The sequence below is a fragment of the Triturus cristatus genome, chromosome 1_2, assembly GCF_964204655.1.
Source record: "Triturus cristatus chromosome 1_2, aTriCri1.1, whole genome shotgun sequence".
In the NCBI taxonomy this organism is placed as follows: domain Eukaryota; kingdom Metazoa; phylum Chordata; class Amphibia; order Caudata; family Salamandridae; genus Triturus; species Triturus cristatus.
Genome location: NC_140580.1, coordinates 344,245,037 through 344,262,437, shown reverse-complemented (window position 1 = coordinate 344,262,437; position 17,401 = coordinate 344,245,037). Strand labels below are relative to the sequence as shown.

The 17,401-nt window shown below is 44.1% G+C and overlaps 1 protein-coding gene across 2 annotated transcripts in view; it reads right to left on the bottom strand.

Annotated features, from left to right (window-relative positions):
- The window catches only part of UBXN10 (UBX domain protein 10), a 46,718-nt gene that overhangs the window by 3,139 nt on the left and 26,178 nt on the right, over positions 1-17,401 (bottom strand). The window contains exon 2 of one of the 2 annotated variants that reach the window (XM_085604069.1): positions 3,870-3,971. The gene's annotated coding sequence lies outside the window, so the exon portion shown is untranslated. The remainder of the gene's footprint in view (positions 1-3,869; positions 3,972-17,401) is intronic. The other variant, XM_085604073.1, reaches the window with a different exon arrangement.

Here is a 17,401-nt window from a genome sequence, read left to right as displayed (position 1 = left end):
AATCCTTCATTCACGAGCAGGACTTTTGTGCTTGTTTCCTTCTGATTCAGCAGCAATATCTTTTCTGTAATTCGGCTTTTTTAAGTTACCTCTGCTGCTTTTTAGTGTCATACTAGCACAGTTTACTCATTTCCTTTTATGCCTTTCTTTGAAGGGTTTGGTGTGCTGCCTCTTTGTAACTTGGAACCTTGATTATTCACCTTCCAAGTTTATTTTCTCTATCCTGGATAAAAACAAAAATCCTCTCTTTTGGGTGGATATGAAAATATAGTCAGTCTTTTAACACTTTTTCTTGCAAAAGCGATATGGTAAATTAACTGCAAAAGGCAGAAATACACAGACCACAAGGCAACAGGAGACCAGCAAAGAAAAGAAAGGCCTACAAAGCCAAGAACCACGCCTGAAATGTATTAGGGTTGGTTTGATGGAGTTTGGATATCTAATGGTGCTTCTTAGGGACTAGTGGCATTAGGGTATAAAAATGTAACTGACTTCAAACTGATACTGTTACACTACTCTAAAAAGTTCCAAGACGAGTAAAACTGCTATCCGTGTTGCATTAAATACTTCATGAGGAAATGTATTACTGCATTGATTACTACAGTGACCAAAATGCATTATGGGTGATCTAAATGGGTTCTTTAACCCCTTGCGTGCGGGTTTATTTTTCCCGCTGTGCGGGAGAAATAAACGGCGTTCGGGAACACGACGGCTCCCGGCCGTCGTGCGCACACGCCCACCGTAATGGGTTAATAACAAATGACTTGATGGAAATGGACTGTTGGAGATAAACAAGAAAATCCTATAACTACAATGTCTATAATGCAGTGGGAGGTCAGAAAGCAAAAAAGGCAATTAAAGACCAAGAATACTCTTGTAAGTAGAGCTAGTATGATGAATTGGGCCAGAAGTCTATGTCTGCATCAAAAGTTTGTATCTAGCATGGTACAAATCCAATACTAAATAACAGAGATCTGTAGATACCAACATTTTGATGTTACCTTAACAGCCTTCTCGGGAAGATGTAGAACTTAAAAAATCTCTGAATACATATACACCCACACTTTGAGCCACAAAACCACCATTATGCTGCCAGCATGCCACATCTGCGGTCGACTTGGAAACACATTCAAATCACTGAGCTATGCGTAGTGTGGCATGGAAACACTTGAAGGCAAGAGAGCACTTGACAATTTTTTTTCTGAATAACATATCAGAGCATCAACAATTATGAAAAATAAATACAGAACCAAGTAGAACAGCTAGTCCTCACCAAAAAGATGCAAAAACCAAACCGTCAAATTTTTATTAATTACTTGAAGTTCAGTAAAGGTCAGGTAGTTCTCAAGGTATGTAATACGTTATTCCAATCTGAGGGGTCATATAGGAGAAGGGCTACTTTCTTGATCTAGTAGTACTGTATGCAGAAACCTCCAAGGACATTTAGTGTTTAACAATTGTGGCCCCTACAATTTACTTTTTTTCTGGTACATAAACGAGGGATCTCCCATGTAGTGAATTATTCCATGGCTAACCAATAGAGCTCTCAGCGGATCAGTGAGAATTTGTCACTGTTGATATCAACCTGATGTTATGATGCAACACCGCCTTTCTTTTGCAGCTGAAGGCTTTACATCCCAAACAACACACTGGAGGTCTCTCTGGCTCTTTATGGACATCAGACGGTGCTTGCCCAAGCTTAAGGAAGAGCGGTTCTCGCTCCAATATCTGCAAGTGCTTTGGACATTGAAGCCTGTATGACACTGAGGTATACATAGGACTCACTGTGAAAGGAGAAAGCATCAAGTCGCTATTGCACAGCAATGCAGTCACACTTCCAATGAGTCTTAGAGTGGTGTGTTCATAAACGCCCCACCTTTGAGACAAAACTCAATGTTTTTTTACTATATCTCCCCCCACAAAGAGTTGCCGATACAGTCCAGCAATACTTCTAGCATCATTATCCATACTACATTCTGTTTGATGCACTTGCACCACAAATCAATTTGAGGATACTAACTTAATTTTTCCCCCTCAAATTTCTTCACATTTACAGAACGTTTCAGAATTTGCAACTTTACATATTGCTTTTTTATTTATACACACTTTATTAATTCTCTAATATTATTCACTTTTCTATGTAGTCAAGGAACCCCTGAGTAGGCTTTGCGGTCCCCTGTGGTCCCAGGACTGCAGGTTAAAAATCGACTGCCTTAAAATGAAACTCCACAGGTGAATGTAAATTGACTGATCGGGCCAAATAATAGGGATGGGGTGCCATTCTGAGTACACCATGTGCAGTGTTTACCAATAACCCCATATACACAGGACTTACACATCAAATTAGACATTTTCCGAAACTGCACACTCAATCATAGCCCATGTAATGAAGAAAACACATAAAGTAACATATCATGTTCATTTATTTGGGAGTTACAAACTCGAGGACAGCTCTCACATGCTGCACAAAATATTTGGGGATTCATTTCATTGACGAGGTGATGTACACCCAGAACTTCCAAACCTAGTCTTAAGTGTTACTATATACACTCTTATACGTGGTCTTAATCATATTGCCCTCTATTTGCACCTGCTCATTCACTCAGGAGCTAGAGTAGTGGGATCAGGACGAAACCGGATTCACTAGGCTCCCCAAACCTGGTACCTCCAGCATCCCTGCGCTCGAAGGCTCTCCACTAATTGCAGGTAGTGAGGAGTATTTTTTGGTATGGATTTTGCAAGGCCTGAAGGTTTAAACGGAAGGGCCACCATTCAATTCCCTACTTCAGGGAAAAGAAAAATGTGTTTTGAGGATTACTAAACCAGTATCTTTTTCCCACAAATGTATTTTTCATATCATCAAGGCAGGGGCTAAAGCTGACCCAGAACATAGGTATGGGATTTTCAGATATTCAAAGCCACCCATTAGATTGGTGGCCCTCTGTAATGCACCAGCATGCCTGCATACTTGCCACTTACTTCCTAGACTCTAAAATGTTGTGCTGCCATCCAATTCTGGGTCACGATGTAACTCGTAGATTTTGGAGGCAGGGGTTGGAAGGGGAACCACCTATTCTGAGGCAACAACATCCAGAGGCTCAAGACAGGCATGGTGCCACAAGTTGTTCTCTTGCGCTACCCCGGGGCTTTATCCCAGTCACTCAGCTTCCATGCAGTCATCTACACACTACAGTAATCTTCTCTCCAACTAACTCCTGATCACAAAACAGACTGGTAAAGGAACACTTCTGGAAAACCCCTCCATCCACTTTGTCTATCACGCAGCTAATTTATGCACAATATAAGCCATGCACTGCAGGAAACTGTCCTCTTGTTACTTTTTCTAGGGAACACTAAAGGGTATCCCGCCCCATCCATGATATCTGGGCACTGCCAGCTAAGCCGACACACAGGAGAAAACACACAACAGTATCCAACCTCCTTATTATGAGGTTTGCAGGGGTGACCAAGTTACTTCACCAGCCAGTCTATTCAGTCTCTAAGGAGTGACCTTTAGATATAAGAATGTGTATACTACTGTGCATAAACAAAACACACAAAAACAGCACATACACGCACACAAGCATGTAATCCTAGCACAGACAATTGTATAAATATGAAGATGACGGAATGGACAGGGATGTTGAAACAAAGTCATAGGGAAATGTAGCATTTATGTTGCCCAAAACTAACTGGGAGGCAGTGCTGGACCATGAAGATTTAAACCAGCATATGTCTCCCTTATAACTCTAAGGCTACTATAAAGATCTCCACACCAAAGCAGCTACTTGCCCCTTGCACCACCTCCTGTCATCAGTAAAAAAAACGCAGATTGAAAAATATTAACTATCCCACCAGAAAAGGCTTACCGTGTTGCGTGGAGAGAAGGTGCGCTTTAGGCTTTTCATTGTGATGTGCTTCAGATCAAAAGTCGCAGTACACTTTCAGTTAAGGGCTTGCCAGCACCATTCCTAAGTAAGGAAATAGAAACATACATGAAAGTCATTGTCAAAAAAGTATTTCTACCAGTAAAATAAATTAAACAAATAATGCCTATTGTGGTACAGTGATCCATTCAAATGGGGCCAGATGTCTAGTTGTCAAAGATGCACCAGATAAAAATGACAATGGGCACATAACCAAAAAGAAGTCAAATTAATATTAGAACATTGGAATGTTGGAAGCTCCATTGAAAACAATGGAGTGCTACGGGCTTATAATGGCTGGTATAAACCCGGAGCTCCAACATTCCAATGCTTTTTTGTTCACAGCTCTGGCTGTGCACAAAGGCTTCAGGGAGCCTGAGGGGATTTGAATCTCCACACGCTCCCTGAAGGCTTTGTTTTATTTGTTAGAACATTCTGCCCTCTAGTGGCAAATGAGAGACCTATTGGATTGCAAATGCTTGTTTCTCATGTTCTACAATGGATAGTGTTCCCCTCACATAGTAATGTAGCTAGGATTGCCTCAATATTGTTTAATGCCCTATAGAGGCTAGGGTTTATCCTTTGATCTACAGTAGCACAAAATTCCCTTTTTCTCTATAAGGGCTGGGATGCTCCTTCTACATTATTGCTGCTAGAATTGTCTTTATGAAGTAAAGAATATTTAATTCTCTTTATACAGAACAGCAGTTAGAATTCTCATGACACAATGAAGCAACTATTGTTAGACCGGTCAGCCTTAGGGTGGTCTTCCCCCAAACGTTTTGCCTTTTCCCTCCATTTGTTTGCTGACATTAGGCCTTAGAACTCTATGCCCTTTACCACTGATAACTATTGCTCAAGTACTTGCACTCACTCTCCTAAAGATGGTAAAATTGGCTTATACCCAATTGGCATATTTAATTTACTTATATGTCGCTTGTAAAGTGGTATGTCAAATAACCACGGCCTGTAAATTAAATGCTACTAGTGGGCCTGCAGCACTTACTGTGCCACCCACTTAAGTAGCTCCTTAAAACATGCCCCAAGCTTACCATTGGAGCTAAAACGCAGTTTTAAACTGCCAATTCGACTTGGCAATATAACCCACCTGCCAAGCCTTATACTCCCCTTTATCTGAATATACATCACCCCTAAGATAGGCCCTCGATAGCCCATTCGGCAGGGTGCATTTTAATTATAGGATTGGACATGTAATATTAAGTTTTACGCGTCCTTGTAGTGAAAAACTCCTAAATTTGTTTTTTACTACTGAGAGACCTATCTGTTCCATAGGATAACACTGGGTTGCCTTATTACATTTAATAAGTGCTAACTTTTACTGGGGAACAGGTAAGCATTTTGGGGCATATGCATCAACATTAGCATTTGCGATTCCTTATTAGCGAAAAATAAGGAATCGCTAATAAGGAATAGCAAAAGGCTATGCATGTAGGAATCGCTATTCAAATAGCGATTCCTTAACATTCCTTATTACCGAATCGGTAATACCGAATCGGTAATAAGGTATACCTACCCATTCATTCCTATGGGCTTGGAGGCCCATAGGAATGAATGTAAAGCCATTCTGTATTAGCGATTCGGTATTACCGAATCGCTAATAGCTGGAGCACTTTCAAGGGTGCCAGGGTGTCAAAAGGACACCCTGTTGCACCCCTGAAAATGATATGTGCACATATGTTGCACACACACATGCTCTAAGGGCATGTGTGTGCGCAACATGACACTTTGAAAAATGCACAAAAGTGCATTTTTCAAAGTTTTTGCAAATTACCATGCAGTTCATCTTCATGGTAATTTGCTCCCCTTATTAGCGAAATCGCTAATTTTTTAACTTTGATGCATTGCATTTAAGGAATCTCACTTTGGGATTCCTTAAATGCAAGAGCTATTTAAGGAATCGGTATTTAAGGAATCCCTATTTAAAGAATCGCTATTTAAGGATTCCTTAAATACCGATTTCTGCTTTTGGGTTGATGCATTGGGATTGGGTATTTTTTACTTAATACCGGGAGCTAATAAGGAATCGGTATTTTACCGACTGGATTTTGGCTTGATGCATAAGGGTGTTTGTGTTTAGCATCTATGACATTGTAATTGAAAATCCTCTTTAATAGTAAAGTCAGATTTTAAATTACAATTTAAATGCCACTTTTAGAAAGTTGATATTTTCCTGCCCTGTGCTATTTGGTGCCTGCAGCCTGTCCTACGCCACATGACTGGGTGTAGTTGGCAGTTGGAATTTGTTAATTCCTCCAGACAGTCACATTATAGTGGGATTGTGGGTGCCTGAATGGGCCTTCTGCTGGCATGATGGGCAGGCAGAGCTGGGCACAGCCCCACTTGAAACTTAAAAGGCCGTGCTCTGCCTTCACACAAAGGACTCGTCACCACTGCCCTGTCCCTGAAGCCAGCTTGGTGCCAGGGCAGGGGAATCAGGAAATTATAAACACTTCAAAGGACAACTTCTAGAAACATCTCCTACTTTAAAGAAGGCACCAGGTATAAAAAGGGACCCTTAGACCCACTCTTTTGTTCACTTTCTGGACCTGCGACAGAACACCTAGGGGACTACCTGCTGCTGTGGCCTGCTCATCTATCCGCCCAAGGTGCATCACGGTTGGCCTGACTTCTCTGCAGCAGCAAATTCTTTTCAGTGGTCCTTCACCAAATGGGGTATCCGGCGTCCTGGAACTCTCATCGGCTACAGCCCCCTGACTCATCCACTGGGGATGTTTGCCTTCCAAAAAACAGAATAAGAGCCTGATTTAAATGTCAACGGACGGGTTACACCGTCACAACGGTTACGGACATCCCATCCGCCTCCATATAAATCCCACATTATCCGATGGGATTTATTTTTCGTCAGACAGGATATCCGCCACCGTTGTGACGGAATAACCCGTCCACCTAAATCTAAATCAGAACATAAAAATCTTCATCGCAACTTCATTCAGGGCTCCCCGGCATCAACGCATCCTCCTCAGACACTACCTGCAGCCTTGCCCCGCAGAGCTTTGCCTTCTCAGAAACTTTTCTTTAAAATGTCTTCAAAGTCCAAATATATGAGCTTTGCAGGTCCAATCCACTTATTGTATACGACACGCGCTCCATCGCGGTCAGCCATATTTTTCGACTTTAACCTGTTCTTGCGCGACTAGATGTCTCCATTCGGTGCTTTGAGATTTTAGGAGATAGATTTTATGAAAAATGTAAAAAAAAATCATAATCAAGTTCTACTAATTGGATTTTTGTTGTTTGGTGTCAAGAAATGTCTTATATTTCTCACAATTTTTCTAAATTGGTGTTGGATTGTTCTTGTCTTGTGTTTTCTGACTGCTTTTTGTGCCAAGCTACCAAGGGTAAAGCACAGGTTAATTTGGTGACCTTTGTGGTTCACCCCATGGAGATTTTGGCTGTCACTTGAACTGGGGAGACCCCCTCATTAAACCAACAATCCAGTTTCTCACAGCTATGATTATTATTACAATGTTTAGGTAGTAGGAGTCTTATTATGGGTACAGTAGCTAAGATTCTCCCTTCTTGTGCACTATAGTAACTTTTATTTAAAAAACATTTTTATTAGTGCAGTCAAGGCCTCAAGAGTGCTTTACACTGACGGCTCTTGCTATGTACCGGGGGGGCCACCAGCGAGGCATAGCGGTTTGCTTTTGCTCCAGCTTTTGCTCCAGCTCCCGCCAAACAAAAGCAAACACTCCGGTTCCAGCGGGCAGGAGCTGTCAAAGTGCTCCCATCCGCTGGAAGCTGAGATTTCATCTCTTTCCGCGGGAAGGGAAGGAGATAAAACAACCACTTTTTCACACAGGGAGCTGCTGCATTTCCAGCAGCTCCCTGTGTGCAATAGCAATGCCGTTTCCGGCAGGAGGCGGTAAGCTGGTAAGGACCGCGAGGGCCTTGAGGCTCCCTCCGCAGTCCCTTTGCACACTGGGTGCCCGAAATAGGCTCCAGGGAAGCATGGCTGGGCTCGGGGGAGGAAAGCTGTGCGGCTCACCTCCCCCATTGCATTTTGGCCAGGCCCCAGGGATGGGCTCCCCAGAGCAGGAATCTGCCCAGGAAGGACGTCTCCCTTCCCTGTTTAATATATATAAATTAAGATCGGGCCCTCGGTGATGGAGTCCCCGGGGCTGAAATTGGCCAGGGACGGGGGACTCGCAGCCCCCATCCCCTTTTTATTATATATATATTATGGCCGGGATGGGGTCCTCGAGCTGAAATTAGCCTAGGCATGTGACCCCCCCTCCCCATTTCAATTAAGGCAAGGAGGTGAATGCATGGTTGATCTACTGAAGTGCAATCTGTACTGACATGACAAGTAGGTTCTTTCCTGGCCTCTCCTGGTGAGAGCACACTCCATGGTTACTAAGAGTGTGAAAATGTGCAAATAACCTGGAAGCTCCACCCTTTTGGCCACGCCCCATCCACCTTAGTAGTATGAAAAGGTCTTCCTGCCTTTTGACAGGAGGATGGAGAGCTTACCTAAAGGCCCCGCGGCATGTTTCTCGTCGATTTTGGTGAGGAGTTCTTGATGCCGAGGAATATGAGGACATCTCAACCAATTACAGAAGCACTTACTTCATATAGTCAAGAGCAAAGACCCTTGTTTGGTGGAGATTTAACTCTTTGTGGTCCTATCACATATTTCTGGATAAAGTAAAAATCACATTGCCTAAACGTACACAAGGTCACAGGTGACATTTCCTAGTGCTCCATTACGCAGAGGTAGGTAGCACGTAGTAATTAACAAGTAGAAAGTAACTTGGGTAGATATTTTGTGCAAAACTGTGGCCTCTTGGTGGATAAAAGGGCAGGTGTGGTTCCTTTGGGACCAAGTCACTCACACAGCTACAAACACACCCACACAGACACTGATAACCCACTCACAGACCAACTCATATACACACTCACAAACACAGTTATACGCTCACTCACCGACTCATACACTGATTTAGGCACTCACAAACCCACTCAAACACTCTCACTCCCACTCAAAGACCCACTTTCACACTCACTTAGACACTCATGCACCCACACACAGACCCACTCAGACACCAACGCACCCACTTTCACACCCAGTGAGACACTTATGCAGCCACTTCCTGACCAACAAAGACACTCACACACCCAGTCACACTCTCATTAAGTCACACACTCACTCACACACCAACTGAGACACTCATGCACTCACTCTCAAAGGTTACAGGTTACAGTTAGGAAATAAAAGTTACAGGTACAGTGTAATTAGTAAATAACATTAAAAAAACACCTTAGAAATTCACTGAAAAAACCAAAGGTTACAGGGAAGTTATAGTTAGGCTCACATTTAATTCATGCAAAACCAGCAAAATTCAGCAGTTATACTTACCTGAGCTAACTATAACTTACGTGCCTGCAATGCACTGCTTATGACCTCACATATTACATCACTCATGATATGGTCAGAGATATCACTGATGACATCTTAAATGACATCATTCGCAGCACCACTCACACACCCCTATACAACCTCTCTCCTACAGCACTCATGCACCCACACAACCACTCACATACCCATTCACAGGCCCATATGAGTACTCACACAACCGCTCACTCAGCCATAGAAGCATTCACACAGCCACTTACTCACCCACACAGCCACTCACACAAATGCCCACTCATCCATACTGCCTACTCATACAACCAGTCCTTTCCCCATACAGCCAGTCAGAGCCACACACTCCCCAAACAGCTACTCAAACACCCACTTATTCACCTATACAGCCACTCACACACCCACACAGCCTCTCAATGCAGCCATTCACTTATCCATACAACCACTCACACATCCACACAACCACTTACATACCCATTTACACATCCATACAAGCACACATGCATCCACTCACTCACCCATACATCCATTCACAAAGACACCAAATCTACAATACAGCCACTCACACACCAACTCACTTAACCAAACACCCACTCAAATAGCCATTCACTAACCCATACAACCACTTACACAGCCACTTACTCATATAGCTATTCAGAAACCCATTCACTCACCCATACAGTCACTGTCATATCCACTCACTCACCAATACAGCCATTCACACAGCCACTCACCCACACAACTACTCACACACCTACTTTTACAACCATACAGCCACTCACAAACCCATACAGCCACTCACACACCCACTCACACACCCATACAGCCACTCACATGGATACACAGAGCCACACAGCCACACACATAATATATGTTAGAAACAGTATTACTCAGTAGTACTCAAAGTATACTATTTTAAAGTTTGTAGTAGCTTCGCATATATGTTTAGCACTCATAAACTTCTAGAAAACAATCACACTTACTGGATGATGTCATCAGTGATGCCATCAGTGAAGCCATCAGTGATGTCACATGACCATGACATGAGCTATGTAATATGTGAGGCCATAAGCAGTGCATTGCGGGGGCGTAAGTTATAGTTAGCTCAGGTAATTATAGTGTCATAAAAAACACACTAACAACTTTTTTAAGTTCCCCCCACCTTATGAAGGTCAGATTAACAAATAAACAATACTATCCATGGGAAAGGGCACTCCCAGGTAGTTATTTGACCGGGGTGGAATAGTGCTTCATCTTAGACCCTTTGACTCTACCCCAATCAGTACAAGTTACTGTTTGGGTGGAAAGTTTTGGACTTTTGATGCTACAATTGTCAGGGCCCAATTTAGTTGTGGCACATTCCTCGTAAATGACTGCACCCAAGAGCCATTGTAGAGTTGAGTATGGAGAAAGGTAGAGGGTTGAGCCCTCTTGGTTAATGCCCAAGAGGGCACAACCCTCTACCTTTCTCCCTACCCCAATCAGTAACTACAATAGAGTGCCTTCCACTTTGGATATTATTGCTAAATTATACCACGTTAAGCAATGCAATTAAAAAGATCAACAAACATTAGCAAATAATGCAGCCACATATGTAATTTAAAATCTGTATTTTCATATTGTAAATTAAATTGCTTTTCATCTTGAATTGAGGTGAAACCTTGTATAACACACACTTACATGCCATCACTACATCAGTTAGAGAATTCATCAAATGGATTCCACACATTTAGCCCTCCAGGAATTTTTCCTTTTGACTACCCAGTTTTTTTTAATTTTTACTTTGAGCGAGTCTCACTAATAGAGTATCACTCACGATAAATCTGCAGTAATTGGACTGAGCGTGTTAACTGCCAATGTCCATCTTATAAAACAAGGCAGCTGTTGCACAGGTAGGGTAAGAGGCACAGGGCTTTTTACACATGAACACATATGCGCACACATATGCAGGCTGTGTGTGTGACACTATTGTTGTGCACAGCCCAGTATCTACCTACAGGAAGCCTATCGCAGAAGGGACTCTGAGGATTGGTACTGACCTGGGGTAAGGCTTATAGAATAAGTAGGCGATAATAGCATATGCCTGTGGTACTTCACTGTATTATATATATGACAGGCAAACTCTGCCTAAAGTACAGTCTAGCTCCACTTAGGCCTATAAGGTCCAGCAAAGTATCAATATAGGTAGAAACACGCAATGTAAGAAATTGAAGTATCAGTAGAGGGAGGGTGAGAACCCATCTCAAATATTAATCACAGTCCTCGTCAGGGTGAATCAAGAAAAGTCACAAAATAAATGTGGGCCTAACCCTCTAGTAGCTTAGCTATAAGGCAGTCAGGCTTAACTTGGAGGCAATGGGTAAATTATTTATGCCGTAGTCAAAACAGTAATTAAGTGAAAACACAGCACAAGAAAATCCCAAACCAATTTAGAACAAGCATTTGCAATGCAATAGGTCTCGCATTTGCGTACGTTTGAGCTATTGGCATTTGTAAATGACACTGCCTTTTATTTATGTTGTTTTATAAAACTGATAATAAAAGGCATTGTCATTTACAATGCCAATAGCTTAACCGTTTACAAATGCAAGACCTATTGCATTGTAAATGCTTGTTAAAATACGGGAGCATTTTTACAACCATGCACGCAGCCGTTTATAAATCAATTATTGAGAACCTTGTCAATCCTCCATGGTGGGATTGAACTGTGTAGTGCCCTATGGCTGAGAGAAGCCACTTTAGGAGCACATGCTGTGGCTAATCTAATAGCAGTGCACTGGTCTATGATATTTTCAGAAGACGAAGGAAGCATTTCTTTAAAGTGAAACGATTTGGAAACTTAACCAGAATTTGGAGTGACTTCCTCATTTCTCGACACCCAGGTGCAAAGGCCAGTTTACTGAATACTAATAACTTCAGACTGATCTACTTGGGTGTATGTAGGTCTTAGACCTCTATATGGAGAACATTTCCATGTATTCCAGTTCAATGACTAAAAACGTGTGCTTGTTTTCAGCTGGTATTTATAACCCGTATAACACCCCTCCCCCATATATATTGTGCTGGGTTTCATAGACTAAGTAGCTTCACTGGATGCAGTAGAAACCATTCCTAACTGGTCAGTTGCAATTTCCACACATGACATTCCAACCCAGCCAGTTCCATACATGCTTTACTTTCACTGCAACAAGTCTTTTCTCTAGGTCACTTTTTTAAATATATAGATATATTTTTGTAAATGGGGCTGCACATTTCTGTAGTGGCTTGGCAGTGTTTTCATGGTGGCAGATATTGTACCTGAGGGCGCTAACCCACATGTCTGTTACTGGTATAGGTAGTAGTATTTTCATGTTTCCGCTGAAAATCAGTCAAGCACAGAAACGTGCCCAAAACTCGAGGTCAAGATATTCTACTGTTCCAGCACCAATTCTTGACTGTCTGGGTAAAGCGTATTTTGAGGGGGCTAACCAAAGAGCCAGCAAGCATGCAGAGTAAAATGCAGGCATGCCTATATGCGTTCAAGAAATGCCTTTGAATGTTCAGTAAAGGTGTTAGGGCCGGGGAAGACTTGCAGTCCTAGGTCAAACAAACATTGGCAGAGCCAACACATTTGATGCTTGTAAGCAGAGTAGATGGGACCGTGCACACATTGTACAAATAACAAGCCTATTGTACTAAAGAGCAGACAAAATCCTTTGAGTGGGTGCCCACCCCGCTTCTACATTTATTTTAACTCTTGAGGGAGCCTACCCCTCTTGCTGCCGAGAAGCAATCACCGCCGCGGCCCTGTTCGGCAAAACCGGAAGTCAGGTGCCCTTCGCCCAGGACGTGGGCGGAGCCTGCTCTGGCAGGAAGAGAAACCGGCGTGCCGTGCTAATGCGGGGCTCCCATGCTGAAGGTAGAGCCCCGCGGTGGTGGCCGGAGTGGAGAAAAGCCCCGGGTCCCAGGAGGGGGCCCGGGTGAAGAGTGCGGGCGGCTGAGGCTGCCCACGGCAGCGCGGGGCTCCCAGGAGTGCAGGGAAGCCCTGCAAGAGAAGTGCTGCCGCCGCGAGGAGGAACCCCCGCCAGAAGAGAGCAGCCCGGTGAGTGAAGAAGGGCTGGGGGGGCTCCATGTGGGCTATTGTTGGTGCCTGATCGAGGCGCAGTGTCCTTTTCGCATTCTGAGCGGCTCCATCTTACAGCGGGCCGATCAAACGGGGATGGCATGTGGTCGGAAGGGGGACAGGAGATGTGCACATCGCATATGTGGACGTGCGTGTTCACGTGCGTGTACACAGGCTCCAATCGCCCTGCGCGTGCCCATCTCCTGTCCCACTTCCGAGGCAAGTCAGCAACAATAGATCTTGCTGGCGACAGCGCTTTTGCGCTGCGTTCGCCAGGCGAGACCTAAAAATTGAGTACATTTTAATAAATAAAATGCACTAAAATGCTAAAGTCTAATAAGTAGAACCGCAGTTAAGAGTTTTTAAAGTTTAAGGTTCAAAATAGCACCAAAAAGTGTTGCGCGCCAACCACAGTCATCTGGTTGAGCTTGACTTGAAAAAAGTCAACATATAAGGCAAACCACGATGGAGCTCAGGACGACTACAGAGACCATGTTTGTCCCGATGAGAAATTTTACCTTCAGACTTACTGTCTAGAATGAGACTCAATATTCTTCAGCAGTGTAAGGCAACCAGCGGTGGCCGAAGAGGGCTCCTTTTTGACGTATAGCCACTGGACGAGGTCTCGCTGAAGTTGTGACTTTTGGCGGGCAAGCGCCAAGCAGGAGACATTTGAATTCCATGCCCAGGTAAGGTCCCTAACTGGCCGGATATTTTTTACACCTTCGTTCAGTGAAGTTTTCTACCTTCATACTTAGTTACTTTTTTGGTACTCCGGTTCCCCTAGTTGGCAAGGCTGCAGGGTGTAGCCAAAGGGGGCTCCGCAAAGCCGGGCACCTTCTCTGCGAAGTCCCACTGGATCAGATTTGCTGCAGAGAACAACAGAGCAGGAGCAAACTGAATCTTTGGTCCAGCGGCAATGCACCTTCGCTGGATCGGCTTAGCAAGTTGGCCCTGGTCCCCCTGCCTGTTCTCAGAGGAAAAAGCTGCAAAGCATTTCCAAGTCCCAGGTTTTAGGAAACTTTAGGAAGTGTACACTTTGATACCAGCCAATGGTCCAGGACCTTGGGGACAGCACTAAGTGGTCAAGACTCACTTCTGCAGAGTCCTGAAAAAGGGTCCAGGACCAGTTCACTTGTAAGTGGTCAACTGGGTAATTGCTGGAAAGGCCTCTGGAAACTTACATCCCTGTTGCTCAAACAGGAGTTCAGCCAAATGATACTTGGAGTCAATTCTGGGGCCCTGGGTTTGAGGCAAGTAAGTCAACTCTTACTTCAGGTTCTTCAGCTAGCAGGGCAGTCCTTCCATTTCTTCACAGGTCCAGGAATGTTCTCAGGAGGGTACTTGGGTTGCCACATTTACACTCAGTGCCAGCCTATGGGTGGGGGAAACTCCCGGCTACTCTAAAACCAATGCACTACTCACTTTTGCAGCACTTCCTGTGTGTTTTAATGTAAATTATCCCACAGAGCCCTTCTCTACCTAAATCCAACATGGCAGAACCCTTCTTCCCATGGTCAGAGCTCCCTGCGCTCACACATAGGTGTGGCTATGGAAATAGGCAAACCCTCCTGTGTGGTCACTCAAAACCAGTTCTGGGGCAGTTCCTCCCTTCCACTGGGTTGGAGCCAAGCTGATTAGAAAGACAAAGGGAGGCAGGCCTAGGTGGGAGCCACATCTGCCAGTGACAGGGTAGGAACTCTTTGAATCTCAGGAAGGGGCTTGTGCACAACCTTCCAGGTCATTCTGCTCAAGGAAGAAAAATACCTCTCCACACCACTATCCTTTCTCCACTTTCTGAGGCAATCCACATCTCACAAGAGGGGAGCCATTCAACAGTCAGGTGATACTGGACAATTGCGGGGAGGCACATTTCCATATGGCAGGAAAATGACAACTTTTTAAAAGTGTCATATTCAAAAAAAGTAATATAAAATCTAACTTCATCAATAAGTTGGGTTTTAATTTATTATAATGAGCCCTTGAATCATTGTTCTAGCTGCTCCTTACCTGAAATTAAGCATTATAGTTTTCTATAATGTAACCCAGTGTTTTCCTATGGGAGAACCAGCCTTGCTTCAGTCAAAAAAAACTTTGGGGTATTTCACTGCCAGGACATGTAAAACATCAATGTATTTGTCCTACTTTTTAAATAACGTGAACCTTGCTCTATTGGGATTTAGGGCCTATCTTAGGGGTGACATATAAGTACTAAAAAGGGGTCTTTTGCCAGGTCGAAATGGCAGTTTAAAACTGCACACAATGGCTTCAGGAGCAGGCCTTGAGACATTTTTTATAGTTCTACTTTAGTGGGTGGCACAATGAGTGCTGCAGCTCACTTGCAACATGTAATTTACAGGCCCTAGGTACCCATAGTACCATATACAAGGGACTTATAATAAACTATGTATGCCATTTCTACTATGTTTAAAAGAAAGAGCACAAGCACATTACCACTTATTGGCAGAGGTAAAGTGCATAGATTCCTATGGGTTCAGAAATAGAAGGCAAAACTCTGGGATGACCCAGAAAGAGCAAAGAGCACACTTCCAACACCCAAGTTTGAATTTGCAGTCCCCATTAATATATATACACACCTTATGGGAATTCAAGGTTTATCATATTTGTCTGCCTCAGCTCATAAACAGATTTCAGGCCTTTGGCCCTCCTACTGGAAGAAGTTAATTACTCTGCTACCAGCAGAGGGATCAAATGCCTCCCACACAAAAGAGGAATCAACAGTGATTGACTCAGCTCCTGGGAAAGGGAAGGGTCAGGAGGAGATCTACATCTGATAACAAGCTTGTCACTTTGCACCTGGGCTGGGCCAGCCCAGGCTCATGGGAACAAAGGAGGGAGCCTAGACCTCCAGAGCCAGCACTGTAGGGACTCGCCTTTGAAGTTTTGGTGTGAAGGGATCAGGCAGCAGTGTCAGTTCGGGGCAAAGCGGAGGCCCTCAGAGGAGCTGCTAACAGAGAACATTTTAAGTTACCATCTTGGATTGTCCTAATCTGTACAAGACGGTTGGGGCAGGGGTGATGGGATGCTGTGGCATCCAAATATAGGCCAGGGGTGCCGGCCATCCAGAACGCTCCCTCCCCCCCCCCCCTCCCCTCCCCCCCAAAGACCTTGTACAAGGAAGAAATAGATGAGGCAATTCTGGAAATGGAGAGGTGATGGTGAAAAGATACCCAGCTGGACAAAGAAGCCATCTTATGCCCTGCAAGGATGGACTAAGGACTTCAAACCAGGAAGCCATCTTATGCCCTGCAAGGATGGACTAAGGATTTCGAACCCAGAAGATCTCCAGGACTAGGAAAGATCTCTCCATTGCCAGGGCCACAGGCTCCCTTATGCCTCCTGAGGACCAGTTGAGGGAAATTACCTACTGAGGGAAGTTGGAGGGTAATCCTAGGGGCGCACAATATTATCCGACATGGGCATGAATATTTTCTGGTGCTTGGGGTGGCCCAACAATGGCAAAAGGCACCACCAACTAAGGTATGTATAAGGGGGCTGCAGAAGTTCAGGAGCCACCTCAACCCCATAATATATTTACACAAGCATTGGCATAGCCAATAGGTCTTGCCTTTGGGAGCTTATAAGTGTGTAGCCATGCAACAGTTGCATAACTAAATACTTATAAGGTCCCAAAAGCGAGACCTATTGGCTATGCCACGATCAAACATCAAAGCTGCCGCGAAAGTGAAAGTAATCGCGGTAAAGCGCAGCGCGCGCGCCCGCGCACTTGCACTGTAGCTCTAGGCTGCCTGGTAGCACTTTTTGGAGCCCTCTCAATAAGTCTCGCCAGACCAGCGCATGCGCTGGGTCAGGCGAGACCTAAAAAACTAACCCCAAGTATACTTGGGCCTTACAACTACGACCCCAGGAAAGGTTTTTGTTGTTTGCAAGCACTTCTGCTCTTGGGTTCTGAAGTTTAGGGACCCATTGTGGTTGGTCCTAAGG